Source organism: Passer domesticus, chromosome 4, assembly GCF_036417665.1.
Source record: "Passer domesticus isolate bPasDom1 chromosome 4, bPasDom1.hap1, whole genome shotgun sequence".
Classification (NCBI taxonomy): domain Eukaryota; kingdom Metazoa; phylum Chordata; class Aves; order Passeriformes; family Passeridae; genus Passer; species Passer domesticus.
Window position 1 is genome coordinate 3,204,983 of NC_087477.1, and position 15,652 is coordinate 3,220,634.

The following is a 15,652-nucleotide window of genomic DNA, read 5'->3' on the forward strand; positions in this document are numbered from 1 at the left end:
ATCTCTTCAAGTCACCATCTTTGTTTGCTTCTGCAAGAACAGCCTCAGTTCCAGAGCAGGGGCTTCTCTTAGCTTCCTGCTGCCCCCGGGCTCTCCTCCCGGCCTGCTGGGCTTTGTTGGGTGGCACAGCCTGTGCCAAGGACCGGCAAGGTGCCTGCAGGCCCCAGCTCTGGGGGAAACAGGGGACATCCTGCCCGTATCCACCGTGCTGCCAGCTCAGCAGTGCAGCACAGCACGGGCTCACGCTCCCCATCGCTCCCACAGATGCAGCCGGCACCGCAACACGTCTTCCCGATGCCCAGAAGGGAATTGGTTTCTGCCAGGGAACACACTGCTGGCTAGAGTTAATGCCAAGCCTAGCTTTTCTATGGCATGCAGGGGATTGGGGGACCCCTGTAAGGATGGCACTTGGCCGGGGTCCCTCATGTGGCACACGAACTGGAGGGGGGGTTTTGTAGGTGTTGGGTTTTGCAGGAAGGCATGCAGGGCTTTGCGTCCTTTGTAAGTGGTGCACGGGGCTGGGGTTCCTAGTGAGGTTCTTAGGGGATTTGAGATCTCTTCTGTGGCGTACAGGGGACTGGAGATATCTGTAAGGCTGGCAGGGGCTTGAGTACCTCGTGATTAACGTGGCGGTTTAGTGCTTGCCGTCAAGGCCTGGAGAGGAGCTGAGTCCTTCCTAAGGTGGGCAGGAGGCTGGGCTCTTTTGTGAGGCACACAAGGCTGCCCTGGGGTCTCTGCATTGGTGAACACGGATTCCCTGCCAGGCACACAGGGATATTTTGGGGTCTCTGCTGAGGGGTGCAGGGATCCCTCAGGAGGCACAAAGGAGTCTTGATGGTCTCTACTAAGGTGTGCAGGGATCCCTGATGAGATGTGCAGCGGGGTTTTTCAGTCTCCTCAGCGCAGCAAAGGGCCACTCTGGGTGGAGGCTGTGCAAAGTGGGCAGAAAGCTTCCTGCCAAGCCTTGCGGCCGGCGGGCGGGAGGAGCCCATCCTTGGGGGTCGGGCGGGGCCTCTGGAGCCGCCGCGCCCTTGTCGGGCAGGTCCCGGCCCCGGCGGGGAAGGGCCGCGGCCCCGGGCTCCGGCGGCGCTGCCAAGCAGCGGCGGAGGCACAACAAGGGCCCCGCTCCGGCCTGGCCCTGTGCTGCAGCCGAGCACAGCGACAGCCACGGCCGTTCCCTGCGCCACAGGCGGCACTGGGGCTGCAGCTGAGGCCGTGCCTGCTGCCACTGAGTAAGGAGCTCCTTGCAATGCCCACTTCCCTAAAGCACGTGGGCAAGCCAGCACGGCATGGAGACGCTTCTGAACTGTGTTCCCATGGACACTGGGATCGAGAGATGGATTGACTGGAAGTCCTGGCCAGTCACAGTGTGAAGATCATGCTGGATGCTGGAGGCAACTTCTCCATGTCCCTTTGCTGACAGAACAATCACAGATTAGCAATTGTGGCCAAGAGCAGCCCCAGGGGCACGGGGCAGAGGCAGAGGGAGGTGGGGAGGAGAAAGAGCAGGGCCGAGGTTGCCCTTGAAAGGCAGAGGCGCTCTGGGGCCCGCTCCTGGCCAGGGACCCTGCCCAGAGCCATGCCCTGCTGGCCGGGGCCTTGAGGGGCAGCTGTCCAGCTGGGCCCAGCTGTGCCAGCAGCTCCAGCCGTGCTGGGGAGCCTTGCCAGCTCTGGGCCCTGCTGTGCACGAGGGTCCCTGTGTGCCACTGGCATCTGGGGCCTCAGCCACCTCCTCTCTGCACAGGAGCGCCTCTGCAGCTTCACAAGACCGGCCTAAGAGTTCCATCAGGGAGACTGCCACCTGCACCTGCGCCTCTCATCAGCCTTCTCTATGCCAGTGTCCAAAGTCCCTGCCACGGCTGCATTACCAGCTTGTTGCTAGGGACATGCTGCCACCACCCAGAACAGGAGCCTCTGGCCCTAAACGTGCTGGCATTGGTGTCCAGCCAGGACTGAAGGTGGGACCCTCCTGCCAGGGAAGGGCTTGATCAACGTCTTTTACCTCTGCTCTCTGGGTGGTAGCATCAGCCCTGCCTGTGCTGATTTTCTGGGCACCACCAGGTTTGTGCAGACAGCAGCCGGGCATGTGTCTCCTGACACTAGGATCTAATATATTTATTTTTAATTTTGCAAAATTTAGGAACATTTGTCATAGAATATTCCCCTAATAGTTCTTCCCCTTTCCCACAACAGTTCTATATTTCTCAGCGTAGTTTTAGTAGTTGGAAAACCAGAATATTTTCACACTTCTAGAATAAAATAAAAAAAAAAAATTGCATTTAATTGGTAATCTTTATTCCTGGAAGAACTAAGTTCACTGAAGAAACATAGTCTACTGGAGAGGCTCATTGCCCAGGGCAGATTTGTATCTTCTCACAACTAACCAAGAACCTTTTCCCTCATATTTTCTGGCATTTCTGACAAGCTCACCTCTTAGTCTCCAGAGGCAAACTTTGAGCACAGTAGGAATCTCCTCAAGTCATCATCTTTGTTTGTTTCTGCCAAGAACTGCCTCAGTTCTAAAGCAGAGGATTCTCTCAGCTTCCTGCCGCCCCGCTCCCCCCAAGCCTGTCCTGAGCCCTCTCCTGCAGCTGCTGCACTGCCGTGGAGCTGCTGTAAAACACAACAGCTCTGCCACAGCCGCTCAGCTGGATTGGAGAAGCTTTCTGACCCTGCTTACATTAGGCTGGTGGCTTCTCGAAACACAAGCTGAGCTTCTGAATGCTGTGTTTCACCTGGCAAAGGAACTGATGCTACCTTTCTCATGGAGCCTAATCTCCCATGGGCTTTCAATGCTTTCTGGCCAGCATACAGCCTGGAAAACCTTTTAATGCAGCCATTTAGTACTGAAAATTACCCAGTCTGTGTATCAAAGGAACTTTTTAAAATGCTGGAGCCCACCAGAGCATCCTTCCAGGCCATAATTTACTCCCCCGCACCTCCCCCTCCATGACTGACAAACAGCACCTTTGACAGTTCTTTCCTCCAGAAGCTGAATGGCACCATTTTATTTGGGGGAGGAAAAAAAAAGGAAATGTTCTGGGATACAATCATCATCATCATCATCATCATCATCATCATCACAATGAGCCACAAATTAGTTAAATTACATCAACATCTCAGACTGTGGACTTACTTCTCAGAGTGCAGCACTTGCTGTACTACCTCCTGAAACTGCAGATGTGCTACAGTCTTTAAAATCAGGTGGATGCAGACGAGATTTGGAGCCAAGCACAGCTCTGGGAGAGCTTTAGGGATTGGGCCTCCACGGGCACCGCTGTGTGCCTGGAGTAACCTGCCCCAAGCCATCTGCCACCTGAAGAGCCAAGTGGGGCACGGAAAAGCACAGGCTGCAGAGGGGCTGGGAGTGCAGGGAGCCCATCCTTGTCAGGACTAACACGCTCATCCCACCTTTGGACTGGGTTTGGATGGAGACCAGAACTAATAGCTGGCAAAAGGAAAAGACGGTACAAAGGTCCCTGGAGTCCCCTGCCCCAGGAAAGGAAGAGGGCAATATGTGGCTGGGGGTTTAAAAGGAGGCTGTGTTCCCCACTAGCTGAGAGAGACAACCCCACAAGCGGATGTCCCAATGGACTCGCTCCCTATGTTCAAACAAAGCTACAGGACTCCTCTGGCTCCTTTATGAACACTGGCTTTTCACAGCGTGATTTTTATGCACACCTGTTTCCTTGTATCAGACTATCAGCAGCCTGCAGTGACTCACTGCCACTCTGGTCTGCAGGGGAAATGGAACTAATTTCCTTTGGGGCCCTCCCAGAGGGAAGAACAAACACAGAGGAGACAAGCAACCCCTGCAGGCATCCAAACTTCTGCACCAGAGGCTGAGTGAGCTGCAGAGGGGGCGTAGTGGGAGCATTTCCCTCAGCAGCTGGGCACTTGCGCTGCACACGTGTGTTGGATAATATACCAAGTTTAATTTTTGTTTCATGTCTCCAGTCAGGCTTGGTTTGCCTTTGCCTTAGGGAAAGGAATTCTCATGGCTTTTTTAAGGGATCTTGCACCACTCTCAAGGGAAATGAGCTGAACATCTCAATGAACTGGGAATAACCCAAAAGGTCCCCAAAAAATAATGACCATCAAGAACACATCAATGACCATCAGCAAACATCAAGGAACATCTGCCCCAGACACTGCCCCCTGGCATAGTTGGAGACACCTGGTCTGGAAGAGGTTGAGAAGAAAATCAAGGAGGGTGGACTTTATTAACATCAGAGGCCAAGAAATCTGGCTTCAGGAGAAAAACAAATACTAAGAACTATGTGACCTGAGACCAACGAATATTAAAGGAATGGAAAATTACATCTAGTTGAATATTAGGAAGTCTGAAGCTTAATAATGGAGCTCTCGGTATTGTGATGTGTTTTTTCTATTATTAGTTTGATTTGTAATTTTGTGGTTTCCTTATGCTGTTCCTTTTGTCCCTGCCCTTTTCCCAGAACTTTCAGCATTTTTCCTTTAATGTTATTAGATGCTGGTTTCTCCCGGAGCTTGCCTCCCCTTGAGAATTTTCAGTTTTGTATTTCTTCAAACTTTATTAGTTCACTGAAACTGTTTTCCTCCCTTGAACTTTATTGGTTTATACATTGTATTTCCCGCCTTGTTTTTACTCCCAATTTTCCTGATTTGTTAAAGATTGTATCCTCCCGCTGGGACCTGCCCCTGTCTATAAGTTACTGTTTGCCCTCAGTTCAGGGTCCTGGGATGATGAAGAGGGGAACTCTTACCATCAAATAAAGTTACCCCGGGACCCGTGTTGCTGTTCCTTTGTTTCATGCTGTGCCATCACTGGCAGCTGGGATTTAGTGGAGCTCGGGGGAGGGGGATTGTTGCCCCCCTGTCACCATCTAGCTGGGCCAAGCAACAGTGATGTGTAGTTATGTTATTGTAGTTTAGATGTCCTCTGTTCTCCCCATAGTTCCCTTTCCCGCCATGTATTGTTACCATCAGGCAGCCGGGGTTGTCAAGGCCGGGTAGAAGAAGGCGTGCACGTGTCCCTTACCTGGGGCAGTTGGGAATGGAGAAGCTTGTTACCAAGGGGGTGCAGCATGGCAATACCTGATCTCCCATCAAGTTACAAGAAAGCAATCTCCACTGATAAATGGCAAAGAAGAGCTGACTGAGAGACTTTGGCAGGGCCCAGGGCTGTCTGATGCAACACTCAGGGGTAGAACAGGCTGAGCACCAATCTTGAAAAAGAACCAGCAACGTGGTCTCCACGAGGCCAGTTCCCAGCACTGCAAATTTTTTCCTTATATAGTCCTTTGTTGTATTTTTGTTAAGGTTTAATAAACCTTTTTTAAATTTTCAAAGTGAGCAGTAGTTTCTCACAGATAGAACTACTGTCAATATGCTTTTGCTTTGTGTGATTGGTCAAAAAACTTTTAAAGTTGTAATATTAAGTTGTTGGTCTGCTGCCAGGGATGTGAGCTGCTGGCATCTTCCCATTGTCATAGCCATGTAATGGGACTGATGCTGGAAAAGAAACAGCTCGAGACCCATTCCCCAGCAGTCCCATCCTGTTCGTGATTTGTACGTAGACCCCCCGGCCGACAATAAATGGTGCTCCTCAGTGAGGAGGATTTGCAGACTAGAGGAATATAAAAAATAAAAAATATGACTGTGGACAGTGCTATTGCCAGAGGCCCAGGCTGTTAAAAGGAGGAATGGATCATGCCCTTTGTTGTCTGTAGCTGGTATCCTTGTAAGTAACAAGTAGCAACTTTAGGGGCTCCTGGGCAATGAGATGGGAAACCATCTATCTAGAACAGGAGGGGATGTCTTTTACCAGCTTCAGACAATTTTACAGGAAAAAGGACATTCAGACAGCTCAAAACATGAACTAAAAGACTTATTAATCTGGGTAAAAGTGAATACTCAAAATATAGACTTGAAGTCTGCTTTTACCTTTGATTTCTGGGACTGGATAAACTGGAAAATTTACAATCTAGTCTCTCTCAAAAGGAAGAGACTTTAATCAAACCTGTTTCCAGAGCTTTATCATAGAGCTTTAAACAGAATGATCGTAACAGAGACTTTCTCAAACACCAAAACAGAACACCTAGTTCTAAGATGTTAACTCCGAGTGGTGCTAGGTCTTTGTCCATCTCTGGGAGGATCTTGGGTTTTGTTTGTAGCTCTTTCCCTTCTCCTGTCATGTCTGGGGTTTCCCCAGGCAGTGTGGACAGCATCCCAATCCCCGCAAAGGGGGAATCAGATCAGCTTCCAGCTTCGGTCGTGTCCTCTGTTTCTTCCAGGATTCCCTGTGCCTCTGATGCTGTGACCAGGCATCCTCCATTTCTCCGCAAAATCATCCACCCTTGGATTTCCCGGGAAAGCATTAGGGATTTTCGTTGTGCTCCAAGAATTTGGGGGTTAAGGAGTCGTGTTCTGGGGAGATTGGGAGTCAAACGGGTGTGAGAGATGAGAGTTTGGGGAAGGTTTGCAAAACAAGGGCTGCTGTTTCTGCGCCCTGTTCCTCTTCCAAACAAGTTGCGGTCGGATCTTGTTCTGAAGTTGTTCAGCGGGGTCTGCCGAGGGGGGCTCCAGATCCACTTTGCCTGGCCAAGGGGCTGTGGGAGTCACCCCTGCCACGGTTTCTTCCTGGGAAGTCATTCCCTCAGATTGGGCTCAGGCGGGCAGATTGTTTTGCAGTTCTGAGAATTCTTTTCATAGAGATTCCTCCACCAAGCCTCTTCCAGGGTTTTTGCTGCTTTTAGCACCCCAGACTCTGGTTACAGCTAGTGGGGGGGCTTTAGATTTAGCTCTGCCTGCAGGGAAGCAGGCAGGGGGACAAACAGAAGCAGTGGGAGGCAGCCAGGAGTCGAGCAGAGCTGGGATGGCTCTGCCCAGAGAGATGGATGGGGTGGAGGCGGGAGAGCTCAGGAAAGTTTCTGTGCAAACACAAAGAGTTAATTAGGAGCCTTGAAACCTCTCTCATTTGTTGCTGGGGGTTGGGCGGGGGGGGAAAGCATGCTGAGATCGCAGCTCAGACCTGAGAGTTTTCCAGCTGAGTCCCTGTGGGTGGGGATGCGGTGTGGAACCTGTAACAGCTCATTGCAAAGTGTCACAAATACAAATTTGGGATCTGCAGCTGTAGAGCAGCTTGATTTGTATGAATCTATAAACCCCAATTTAGTGAATTGAGATGTGATTTAGCAAGCTCTAGCTTTCTTCCTCTAACCAATACAACACATTCCTCGGCCGCTACCTCCAGCGGTGGGCAGGGGAGGGGAGGTGGGGGGTGTGTTAAAAATGTAGAGCTCTCCTCCTCCACCCTTCCTGGCAGGGCTCCCGGGAAGGGCGACGCCTCTGCCAAGAACTTGGAGCTTCTTGGCAAGGTTCCTGAGACAGCTGATTGCTGTGACAACACTACCTGTTCTTCTGTACCAGATACAGGAGTGATGAGAGCAAGAAACCACACACAGTCTAAATCAGAGGGAAACCTTCCACTTCAACTACCTAATTCATCTAATATTAGTCAAAGTTTAGAAAAAATTTAGACTCAAATAAACAGCTCCTTGCCTTAACCTGTAGGATATAGTCATAATGATGTAAATCCATGCTATGAAACTCATTCTCACCATGATATAAAAGAACTCCGTCAAGCTTTGAAAGAATGTAGGTTCTTTTCTCCTTATTTTAAGAATGTCTTGAAAAGTATATTTAATTCTTTTACTTTAGTCCCTGCTGATTGTCAAAATGTAGCTTCCTTGATCTGAACCAATTCACCATATCTTTTATGGGAATTACAATGGAAAAAATCTTCTTAATAAATCAGTTGAAAAATATAACAATACTCCTTATGAGAATATAAATATTATATACCCAACTAGCAAGTGATCCAACTTTCCACAGACCAGAAAATCAGGCTGTAGAATTGCCTCAGCCTATAGTCACAGATATTAAAAATGCTGCTAGAAAAGCTTTCCTTGCAGTTGAGCCAGATGGTACCCATGTAAATGCTTACCCTACTATCAAACAAACTGATTTAGAACCCTTTAGTTCTTTCCTAGATAGATTAAGCCAAGCTGTTGAAAAACAGTGTCCAGGTGAACGAACTCATTTCTGTTTTATTCAAAACCTTGCTTTTGTCAATGCTAACGAAGAATGTAAAAAAATTATTTTAACTGTACCTGATCAGTCTCCAAGTGTAACACAGATGCTAACAGCTGGCAGTAAGCTCACCTCTCCACAACATCTGACTAATGTACAAGTCAATGCTTTTGGAAAGCAGATTGCAGAATCGCAAGAATAGTCCAGAAAAACATCGGGAGATAATTTAGGAAAAGCTTTAAGTGAAAATTTGAGACAACAAATGGAAAAGCTTGAAAAAGCCCTAGAAGCACAAACAAAAATTTTGTCCAAATCTGTTGGCACTTTACTGTTGGACTCTGATAAAAAAAATTTCTTGCTTTGCTTGTAGTAAAACAGGTCACATTAAAAAATATTGTCCTACAAAAACATTCCAACCTAAACAACTTTCTATTTGCCCTCGATGTCGGAAAGGGAAGCATCTTGCTAAGCACTGACACTCTCAGTTTGACATCGATGGCAAACCTTTGTCGTTAAACTCAAAAAAGATCGTGGATAATCTCTAAAAAGAGTGTGGATTAGCACCGCGCCTCGACACAAGCAGTGGTACCTCCTGACAGTCAATTACCCAGCCAAGTGGCATTGGTACCTTCATCATTTATTCCGCAGTCAACCATTCCTCAAATGGTCCCAGCTCAATACCCTCAAGCAGAAGGTTTGAATTGGCCTCCTCAAAATTAATACAGCTTTTAAATAAATTTTGTTATGAAAGTATTTCTACTGGAATTATCAGGTTTTTTTCAACTAAGACAAGATCTTTTAATTATAGGCAAGGCCAGCACCAAAATTTTCAGACTTTCAGTGCATCCAGCTGTTGTTTCAGTAAATTGTATCAAAGAGCTAGTAATTTTAGCTCTTGCACTTAATGTTCCTATAGTAATTCCACCAAAAACACCTATAGCTATTGCATTCCATGAATACATCTAAGCAAAACAACTTTCCAGAGAATTCAATTCTGTCTGTGCTATTTGGAACTCAGGTCCTGAGGTCTTTTGGGTGCAATCTTTAGACCACAGCCAACCAAAATTGACTTGTAGCCTGACTCACCGTGGTAAAACAATTTCCATTACAGGCATGCCAGGTACTGGTGCAGATGTCACTGTAATTTCTCACGTGTTTTGGCCCAGTAATTGGGATTTGGTAACTCCTTCAAGTTCCCTCACAGGGACTGGAGGTGCTACTGTGTGTTTGCAAAGTGCATCCCTGATTAACATTACAAGTCCTGAAGGAGAAACAGCCACGGTGCATCCTTTTGTTGTTCAGAAGCCTCTCAGTGTCTGGGGGAGAGACATCCTGTCCCAACAGGGAGCAAAACTAAAAGTGAGCCTGTGATGGAAACCACACCAAAACCTGCCACTTTAAAGCTGAACTAAAACACTGATCATCCTATAGAGATTGATCAATTGCCTTTAACTGAGAAAAAATTAAATATCCTTAAAAGATTAGGAAAAGAACAGTTACAGCAAGGTCACATCACACCCACAAACAGTCCCTGAAATTCACCAGTATTTGTCAACCACAAGAAGACATTGGACAACCCTAGAAGTTGCTTCATGACCTAAAGAAGATCAATAAAGTAATTGAAGACATGGGACCTCTTCAGCCTAGACTTCCTTCTTTATCAATGATCCCAAAACACTGGCCTCTTGTTGACATTGATTTAAATGACTGTTTTTTCCACATCCCACATCATCCTAGTGATGCTCCAAGATTTGTCTTTTCAGTTCCAGTCAGTCATCGATCGAAGAGATGCCACCAGAAATCATTGCCTCAAAGAATAAAATAATTGCCTATAATTTGTCAATATTTTGTTGCACAAGTTTTGTCTCCAGGTCAACAGAAGCATCCAAGATCCATTATTCTACACTAGATAGATGATTTGCTCATCACAACTACAATGCAGCCAAGGAGAAAACAAACTCGTGCTAGTGTTGTTACTGAAATCCAAAATACTGGAGTTGAAATTTCTATGACCAAAATTCAAGAAGTTCCACCCTAGAAGTATCTAGGATGGAAAATGACTGAAAAAAACATCACAAAAGATACAGCTCCAGACCAGTATCAGCAACCTACAAAATTTACAACAACTTCTAAGAGAAATCACTTAGGTCAGGACTGATTTGAGAATTACCAGTGATGAACTGAGACCACTTTTTAATTTACTGAGAAGCTGTGACATCAATTCTCCTAAAACTCTAACACCTGAAGCTCTTGCAGGCCTTAACAAAGTCATAGAAGCTCTCCAAAGACGACAAGATCATCGCTGTATTCCAGAAAAGCCTTACTTTTTTGCAATTTTGAGAGAAAAAAATGCAACTTTGTAGCCTCATCTTTTGATGAGACTCTTCTAAGAGAGATCCTTTGTTGATAATAAAATAAGTCTTTCTTCCCTACAAGTTTCCAAAGACTATTTTTTCAGTTTTAGAGATAATAGCACAAATTGTAATGAAAGCCAGAATAAAATTGTAATTTTAGCAGGTGAAGAATTTTAGTTTTCTATTTACCATTGGAAAAAAAATCTTAATTAGGCAATGTAAAATTCTGATGATTTGCAATATGCATTGTTACATTTTCCAAGTATTTGTTGTGTTCATTACCCAGCTCACAAATTATCACAAGCAAAATTGAGTTGGAGAGAGAAACCTATGTTAGGCAAAGAAGCTTTGAACACAATAACTCTTTTCACTAACAAATCTAGCAAAAGTATCAAGTCAGTTGTAACTTAGTTGAACCAAACAACTAAAATTTAAGAATCAGATATTGCAATAGTAGAAGGATCTCCTCAAATTGTTAAGCTTGCTGCTGTAGTTTGGGCTTTTCATCTCTTTCTACAACCTTTTAATTTAATCACAGATTCTGCTTATGTTGCTAATGTGGTTAAAAGAATAGAAAGATCAGTTCCAAAAGATGTTATGTTGCTAATGTAGTTAAAAGAATAGAAAGATCAGTTCTAGAAGATGTTATGTTGGTAATGCAGTTCAAAGAATAGAAAGATCAGTTTAAAGAATGTTAATAATGACACTTTATATCGTTGGCTTTCATGTCTTTATACAACTTTGCAATCTAGAACTAATCCATATTTTGTTTCTCACATTAGGGCTCATTCCTTGCTTCCTAGATTTTTAGTGGAAGGAAACGCAGGAGCACAAAACCTGACAATGGTTATTTCAAACACTTTACCAAACATTTTTCAATAAGCAAATCTGAGTCATGCCTTTTTTCACCAAAACGCACAAGCACTTGTGCAAATGTTTCAAATTTCCAAAAGTGAAGCTAAGGCTATCGTCAGTACTTACACTCAGTCAGCTTCTGCAGCCTCCTGTTTCTACAAGAGCAGTCAACCCACAAAGCTTACAAAGCCTGCAGTTATGGCAAACGGATATCACTAAATATCCTTCCTTTGGTACATTTAAAAATATACATGTTTCAGTAGACATGTTCTCTTGCACAGTTTTTACTTCTGCTCACAAAAGTAAAACAAGTAATCATGCCTGTCAACCTTTTTTGCAAGCTTTTGCTTCATTAAGTGTACCCCAAGAAGGAAAAACTGACAATAGTCCTGCATATAGATCTCAAAAATTAGCCACATTTTAAAAAAATTAAGTGTTCATCACAACTTTAGTATTCCTCATTCTCCCACAAGTCAAGCAATTATTGAGACAACACATCAAACATTAAAACATATTCTTCACCGACAGAAGGGGGATTAGAGGTCACACCACAGATGAGGCTGAACAAAGCTTTCTATGTTTTGAATTTTTTAAACAGCTATGTTGCAGAACCCGATCCACCAATTTTTAGGCATTTTTCAAATAATAGACAGATAAAACGGAAAGAAAATCCCCCTGTTTTAATTAGAAGCCCTGAGACTGGACAAATTGGAGGTCTTTTTGGCTTAATCACTTGGGGCAAAGGGTGTGCTCCTGTCTCTACAGGTGCAGGAATTAAGTGGGTCCCAGCCAAAAACGTCAAACTGTATCGCACCCCAGAACGTGTTGGCGAGTCCGCAGACGTGAGCCCAACAGAGGCATCACGGGCCACGCCTGGCATTCCTTGTTCGTCCCTGGAACCTGCAAAGTCTGATTGTATGCTATTTATCAATGTGTCAATTGTGTGTTTCGTAGAATCTTTTTGGCAAAAGTGTGGGTTTTGTTTTGTTACATTATAGATCTCCCTCTACTGGATTTTCAAAGGTGAAATTCTTTTTAAAGGTCAAAAGCAGAGTTTTTAAATTGAGATATATAGGAAGATCTTTTGCCAAAAATATGCTCACTAAAAGGATGGAACGAAATTGAGTGATACACTAGTGTTAGTTGGTTTTAATTGTTTCTTGTAGTGCAAATTTGCCTGTAGAACAACTAAAAACAAATGTTTGGGTGACCTTAGCCAAGGCAACAGGCTCAGATATCATATGCTTGTCTAATTCAGAAGCAGAAAACCTGTCCAGTTGGTGTGCCAGTAAAGGATTTGCCTTTGATTGAAAAACAATTTAATAGTAAGCCTAGTGAAATTGACAATGAGAGCAATCCTGCACTGAATTGGAACATTTGGGCCAAGGAACTTCCCAAAGCAGTGTCTGAACCCCAAGATTTAGAAATCCTTGGTTCTTTCACAATGGACTTTTGCCTTACGTTGACAGCTTCTGACCCGAAGGCGACCTTCCAAAGTACAATGTTAGTCCCCATTATTTTGCATACAGAAATTCAAGTTTTTAGTGTAGTGATTCAGACAGTTGGGATGCGCTTTCCGAGGCTGACCAATGTCCTTGACAATTGCCAAAAGGATATGGGCTCATTTGTGGAGATAGGGCTTGGCAAGGCTTTCCATCACGCCTTGAAGGTGGCCTGCTCACTGTGGCATGCTCACTGTGATAGCACCTACTGCTAAAGCAGTCATTAAGAAGAAACATAGGGGAACAAGATCCGCTCATCACTATGATGAGAATTGTAAGAGTGATTTCATGCCTTAGAATGCTGCTAAAAAGGGTTCCAGCAGGTTGGTTTTTACCCCAAATGGCTTCAGCAAGGGCATTGAAACAATGAGATGGAGTTGAATGTTGGCTGAGTAAAGAAACTAATGCCACATCCACTGTAATCAGTGATATGCTGACAGATGTTAATAGTGTTAGACATGCTACCTTTCAAAAGAGAGCAGCAGTGGATTTTCTTTTACTGGCACATGGACACGGTTGTGAGGAATTTGAAGGATTCTGTTGCATGATCCTGTCAGAGCATTCTGAATCCATCCAAACAGCATACAAAAGCTGAAAGATTTGACAGCTCAAATTCAAGAAGATGGTCTGTCATACTTAGATGATTTGTTCCAAGAATGGAGCTTTGCACCTTGGCTAAGGGAACTCTGTAAGATAGGTCTATACGTGCAGAGTGTTTTGGTGGCCATTCTAGTAGTGACACCTTGCAGACTTTGGTGCGACAAATGATGGAGAAAACTATCAAAGAAGTTTTTATCATACAAGAGAGAAAAGTAGGAAATAGATTCACAGAAAGTTCTCCAAATCTTACAGAGATGGTAGATGAAGGTATAGCCATAGAAAAAGGTTTTGAATTAAAACCTTAGAACAGGCGAGAGTTTTTGAACAATGACTTGTAATTGTTATCAGACATGACTTATGCCCTTTGAACTGACTGGATTTACACAGCATTAAAATTGCTGTGTTGTAATATAGCAATACTTAATGTGAGCAAAAAGGAAGCTTTAAGCAAGTAACAAGCAGATATATTAAAGCTACAAAACGCAAGGGAGTTAATAAACAAGACAGTTAGGAAAGTTTCTTTTTAGTTGAACCAAGAGGGGGAATTGTGGGAATCCATGAAATCTGAGGGATCTGGGAAAGCCGCAAAAGGCAAGCCTCAGTGACAGCAGAACTGCAATTACAGCTAAAAAGTAATCATAGGATTTCCCAGCAGAAAAATTGTATAAGAAGTAGGCAAGTAAAGACTTAGAGAGCAATGGTCTATGTATTAACACTTGTCTAGAACAACTCCCTAACCTGCAGAAACGTCTATCTAGTTGAACGTGAGGAAGTTCTAAGCTTAATAATGGAGCTCTGTGCATTGTATTTTAAGCAGATATTGTATTTGAAATAAGCAAGCATTATTTTAACCAAAGGAATGTGTGCTTATAGTAATTGGATGGAACTAATGTCAATAGGTTTTGGGTTTTGTGATTGGCCAGGAAACTTTTAAAGTAAGTTGCAACATTAAGTTCTTGGTCTGCTGCTTGGGTTGTGAGATGCTGGCATCTTCCCATTGTCATAACCATATAATGAGACTAATGCTGGAAAATGAAACTGCTCAAAGCACATTCCTGAGTAGTACTGTCCTGTTTGTGATTTCTACATAGATCCAGATCCAGCAATAAAGGGCAACTGTCCAGCTGAGCCGAGCTCTGCCAGCAGCTCCAGCCGTGCTGGGGAGCCTTGCCAGCTCTGGGCCCTACTGTGCACGAGGGTCCCTGTGTGCCACTGGCAGCTGGGGCCTCAGCCACCTCCTCTCTGCACAGGAGCGCCTCTGCAGCTTCACAACACCGGCCAAAGGCCTCAGTCATGGAGAACTGGGCCTGTCCTCTTGCATCTCCGTGCCAGTGCCCATTGTCCCTGCCATGGCTGCATGACCAGCTCGTTGCTGGGCACATGCTGCTGCCACCACCACCCAGAACAGGAGCCTCTGTCCCCAGAGGTGCTGCTCCTAGTGTCCAGCCAGGACAGATGCTGCGGCCCTCCTGCCAGGGAAGGGCCTGAGCCCAGCAACATCTTTGGGCTTCAGCTCCTGTGTCTGTGTGCTACTACCAGCACTGGCTGAGCTGATTGTCTGGCACAGCCAGGAGGGGCAGCCAGCAACCACAGATAGGACTCCTGAGAAAAAGCGACCCCATTTTGTCTTTGTTTTACATTTTGACATATTAGAAATTTTTAGAAATATTCAGCATTATTTTTCATAGGAAAAAAATCCCCAAATATTTCTTACATTTTTCTATTGTCCTTTAGGATTCTTCAAAATACTTTTCGAATTAGAAAAATTTAGAACACTTTTACACTTGTAGAATAAAAAATAAAATTGCATTTAATTGGTAATCTTTGCTCTAAGAAGAATAAAGTCATGACAAGACACCCAGTGTACTGGAGAGACTCTTTTCTCACTGGAGATTTGTACCTAGTGACAACAACCAACTTAAAACCTTTTCCCTGATATTTTCTGGGATTTCTCACAAGCTCACCTCTCTGTCTTCAGAGGCAAACTTTGAGCACGGTGGGCATCTCCTGCAGTGCAGGAGGGTCCCTGTGTGCCAGCTGCAACTGGGGCCTCAGCCACCTCCTGTCTCAACAGGTGTCCATCTGCAGCTTTACAGGAATGGCCAAACACCTCAGTCTGGGACAGCTGGAGCAGACATTTCCCATCTCCATGCTTATGCCCGATGTCCCTGTGCCAGCTGTTTTAACAGCTTGTTGCTGTGCAGATGTTGCCTCCAGCCAGACAAGGTCCTCTGCCCCTGAAGGCACTGGCCCTGCTCTCTGGCCCCT

The 15,652-nt window shown here is 45.0% G+C and overlaps 1 protein-coding gene across 1 annotated transcript in view; it reads left to right on the forward strand.

The window, feature by feature from the left end:
• LOC135299814 (zinc finger protein 271-like) overlaps positions 1–15,652 on the forward strand; it is a 593,489-nt gene that overhangs the window by 439,457 nt on the left and 138,380 nt on the right. The window lies entirely within an intron of this gene.